The following is a 5,000-nucleotide window of genomic DNA, read 5'->3' on the forward strand; positions in this document are numbered from 1 at the left end:
GGCGTCTTTCAGTTTTTATCTACCAAATCCACTCACAAGGCTTTGGTCAGCCCAAGGGTATAATAAAAGACACCCAAGGTGCCATGCAGTGGGATTGAACCTGGAACTATGTGGTTGAGAAGCAAGCTTCTTACCACACAGCCACTCCTGCAATATTCATCAGAAAATTAATACCTGCAGTTCTCATTTCAGGAGTCTTGGTTTGTGCCTGATATAAATAGCAATAGCCAATCAATCTCTCTGTGGATAGAAAACAAGACTGCATGTTGCACGAATGATTTTCTTACAAGAAAGGAAACTAGCAAAGATAATTCTATGATTTTTCTTATCCACGGAAAAATGTTAAAATGTGCTTTCATCCTTTTATTTTCACAACAAGGATTATGATTCACGAATTGTAGCTATAACGACATTGTTATTTGTAAGTCCAAGGTTGTTGTAGAAGACACTTGCCCAAGGTACAGCACAACATAACAAATTCATGTGTTGATGATGATGATGATGATGATGATGATGATGATGACGACGACGACGACGAGGAGAGGAGGAGGACGAGGAGGACGAGGAGGAGAAGGAGGGGTCTAAGAGTTGTAGGAGGTGATGTTGGTGGTAACAGAAAATGGCTGATGGTCATATTAGTGTCTGTTGCAAGGTTGGCGTTGATGGTGATGGTTGACATTAAAGATATCTGATATCTGTTGTAATTAAGCGAATGAAAAGGTTACTGGTGCTGGATCTTGTGGTAGTGTTGGTAGTGATGATAGTGGTATTAGTGGTAGTACTAGTGGCTATGGAGGTGCTAGTGGTGGTGGTGGAGCTTGCGGCCATGAAGGTGGTAGTTAGTGGTGGTGACAATCGATCATGCTGTAGTAGTACTAGTGGTAGTGGTGGTGGTGGTGGTGGCGATGGTGGTAATAGCAGCTATGGTAAGGACATTGAACTTGAATGTAATGATAACAGTGGTGATGACAAAAATAATGATGAGAATCACAATGATATTGATGCTAATGTTGCTGCTGTTTATGATGATGCTGATGATAACAAGAAAGAAGATATCAATGATGATGATGATGATGATGATGATGATGATGATGATGATGACAACGACGATGCTGATGATGATGATTGTGGTGGTGGGGATGATGGGGATGGGGAGAATGGTGAGAACGATGACAATGAGAATAATAATGTTGATGGTGACAACAATAGCAACGATGATGATGAGGAGGAGGGGGAGGAGGGGGAGGAGGAGGAGGAGGAGGAGGAGGAGTAGTAGGAGGAGGAGGAGGAGGAGGAGGGATATCATGATGATAATGATGGGGATGATGACGCTGGCGATTGTCATGACGATGATGATGATAACAACTAGGAAGATGATGATGATGATGATGATGATAACAACGATAACAGTGATATTACACGACGTCTGTCTGGGTGTGTCGTTGTCACATGAATGAATTGGCCATCTAACAGAACTGTTCATCAAGTCACTCTGTCACAGACCTAATTACATTGTTGCCAACTCTTAAAATTCTAAATTCCAGTCATGTTATCGTAGGAAACCATCTTTAATTCCGTTCTTTCCGTCCAAACAGACAAGTAGTCACTGCTGGTTTAAGTAAGATTATAAAATATGTCTATTGCAGACTAAGAACCTCATTCTACGTCTCGAGACCCATTACATGATGTATTATCTCTAATAAGCCATTTACTGTCTTGTGTTCTTCAATTGCCTGGTAATTTCAAAGAAAACAATGCCTCACCAGTTACCAATGCTATTGATTTATTTTGGCAAGGCACCCAATGCCAAATTTTGTCAGGAATTACAATAGAACCACTTGAACAGAGCCTCAGTGTATTACTGCTACATGTTATTTTATCATTTCAGGTTTGTTGTTTTTGTTGTTGTTGTTGTTATAATTTTTTATTGCTGTTGTTGCCGTTGTTATTGTTCAATATTCCACAGTAAAGGTGATGGCGGTGGGTGGCAGTGGTGGGCGGCAGTGGTTAAAGGCAATAACGATGGTGATGGTGATAGTGATGATGGTGTGATGATGATGAGAATGTCAATGTGTGTGAGGATGAGGGCGACGAGCATGGTAATTACGGTGATGGTGATGATAATGATAAAGATGACGAAGAAGTGAAGAAGAGAAGGACAAAAATTTAATGATGACGATGACAATGATGATGATGTTGATGATGATGTCGATGATGGTAATGATGAAAATGACGATGATGATGATGACGATGATGACGATGATGATGATGATGATGACGGTAATGATGATGATGATGATGATGACGATGATGATGATGATGATGATGATGATGATGATGATGATGATGGTGTTGATGGTGATGATGATGATGATGATGATAGTTTTATCAATTCATAATGTCATTGTCGATGCTGTTTATAGCCTGGGGTTTCAGCCTTCATCCAACAGACCTATCATTGAAAGAATTCCATTTGTGACTGTTATTTCTTTCTGTTTTTAAACATAGGGTATCTAGGACCTAATCCATCTTCTGGTACCTCTAATCCCTTTAGCAGAGCCCACTCCATTGTGAGCCTTTGGGCCTGGTCCTCACATTCAGCACATTCTCTTCCTTCCCTTCTTCTTACTATTCTCAGTTACCCTGTGAAGGAATCATGAATTCTTCATTTCCTCTTGACTATAACATTTTGTGAAGTTTTGGCTGTTATTTCTAGCAGACCAAGACACTACATATTGGTTCCTTCAAAGTTGTATGTGGTTTTTCTGATATGGTTGTATCTTGAATGTAGTTATTATTGATGTTGTTTAGCCCCAGGTCAACGGTCATAAACCAGACCTATGATTGAAGGTTTGTACTTCCCTCATCTTCTTTTCAGACATTGTGTATCTAGGAATACATTTTCCAATGTATCTTTTCTTCTATAAGTCAGTATGAGTCGATTTGAGGGATAGCAGTTGAAACAAGGTAACCTCTACCTATTTGCTAGTCCTGCTAAAAATGCCAACCAAATGGCCAGCTCATCACCTGCAATCAAGTATAGCTTGGTAATATGTACCATGCTTCTGTTAATTGTTTTTGGTGAGCAGACATAGTATTGTATAGTGAAACTATATATCCCTCCTAGTAATAAGTGGTATGAACCAGTCATTATAAATTGACCAGTAGCTAGTCATCAAGTGGGAGTCAAGAGTCGAAGAGTTGAGAGTCAACAGTTCTAGTTGGTGTCTTGTGGAGCTACCAGCAATAGTAAGACAGAAGAAGTCAGTGTATTACTATTCCAGTATGAAGAGGAGATACAATGTTATCCTATGACTAGTAACTATTGTGGCTACTAGTGTAAAACAGCAACTACAGTACAACGGCAGTCACACATCATCACACCAGTGGGAGGAACCTACTTTACAACACATAGTTAACTTCTTGTCTCACTCACCCTTTGATCCAGTTGTCATATTTAGGATGTGTCAACTGAGCAAGGAGAAAGAGAAAGAGAGAGAGAGAAAGAAAGAGAGAGAGAGAAAGAGAGAGAGAGAGAGAGAGACAGACAGACAGACAGACAGACAGATACTCCAGCACTTGGGTGGTACTCATTCTCATTTTCAGCTGCATTGATTGGAGCTATGAGAAGTGAAAGTACACTGTGCTGCCTGATCCAGGAATTGAACTCATGACATTATATTCATGAACCAAACATTCTAACCATTAGGCCACGTGCCTCCACAGCCTACATCTTGATAAAAAGTGGGGGGGGGGGGTTAATGCTTAGCCAAAGAGGGAATGAAACGTTCACAACCCTTTGACTTTTTTTTCAGACCCCTGGGAATGGTGAAAAGAATGACGGAAGCTACACTCAGACCAGGGATCTGGCCCCAAATATTTGAAACAGTGACAAACTCTGCTAAAAATACTCAAGAATAGGATGTGGTGCTAAAGTGGATGACAGTTTGAGTCACCCATCGAAGTAAGCCCTGCAAGGATTTGAACTCAGAATGCATCGAGTCAAAAACAAATACTGCAAGATAACCTGCAAAGGCCCCTCTGACAATTCCTTCAGCATTCTGTCCTGGAATTGTCCCTTATTTTATTAACCCTGAAAGAACAAAAATGCCTTAGTTGAAGATTTGAACTTTGAGCATAGAAAGTCAGAATAAATTCCATTCTGTCTGACACTTTAATGACTTAACTAATTGGCAAACTAATTAGTCACAGATACGATGCACCTGAATAAAATACAAGATGTTCATTTCCGGAATGTCTTTGATCAGATAATGGCTGACTTAATAATGGTGGGGGTGGAGTGAATTAACAGATAGAGTCTCTCTCAATGGCTTCATTAATTCCTGAAGGATGGATGTGACAATGCATAGATGGCTATGTCTACAGTGGAGTGTATGAATGGCTGTGTCAATAGGGGAGTGTATATAAGAGAGGAGTGTATGATTTATTGTATCAACAGAGTATTGAACAATTAAACAATGCTTCAGAAAATTTTCAATCCTGTTATAAGCATTACGCCTTCAACGAATAAACTAACTCTTTATAGCTCAGTCTACTTGACTGCATGCAGGTGATAGAATTCCCTGCTGCAAGTAGTGACAGAACTGTGAAACTGAAGTGTGCTGCATTGACTCCTACTTCACCAGACTCATCCCAACATACATATTCATACCAAGTACAAAGGTATCCCTGATTTACTTCCAGCCAACAAGATCCCTGGCTCTGAAAATACCCTTTCCATTATTTATGTACTCTAATGTAGAATGCACTCCAGAGCTATATATTAACCTTACTGAATTCCTTAACATTTCTCTCACTTCCTTTACAATATTTGTCTTGAAAGAATGGATACAATGTAAAGTTTTGCAGAGTACAAAGCACCCTTTGAGTGTTTGTATTAAGATTAAATTGCAGCCAGTACACTACATAAAGTGGTTTTTAAATGAACTGAGAAAACAGAGCAGAGAAAATTCTTTGGTCTTACTGAGGACAGGACACCC

The 5,000-nt window shown here is 39.8% G+C and overlaps 1 protein-coding gene across 7 annotated transcripts in view; it reads left to right on the forward strand.

The window, feature by feature from the left end:
- LOC106868589 (uncharacterized) overlaps positions 1 to 5,000 on the forward strand; it is a 143,193-nt gene that overhangs the window by 17,184 nt on the left and 121,009 nt on the right. The window contains exon 3 of one of the 7 annotated variants that reach the window (XM_089360451.1): positions 1,647 to 1,888. The exons of 5 other annotated variants lie outside the window; for them this stretch is intronic. The gene's annotated coding sequence lies outside the window, so the exon portion shown is untranslated. Of the gene's footprint in view, positions 1 to 1,646; positions 1,889 to 3,815; positions 3,965 to 5,000 lie in introns of all 7 variants that reach the window. One more of the 7 variants, XM_089360453.1, reaches the window with a different exon arrangement.

This window comes from Octopus bimaculoides, chromosome 11 (genome assembly GCF_046866305.1).
Source record: "Octopus bimaculoides isolate indiv1 chromosome 11, ASM4686630v1, whole genome shotgun sequence".
Classification (NCBI taxonomy): Eukaryota; Metazoa; Mollusca; class Cephalopoda; order Octopoda; family Octopodidae; genus Octopus; species Octopus bimaculoides.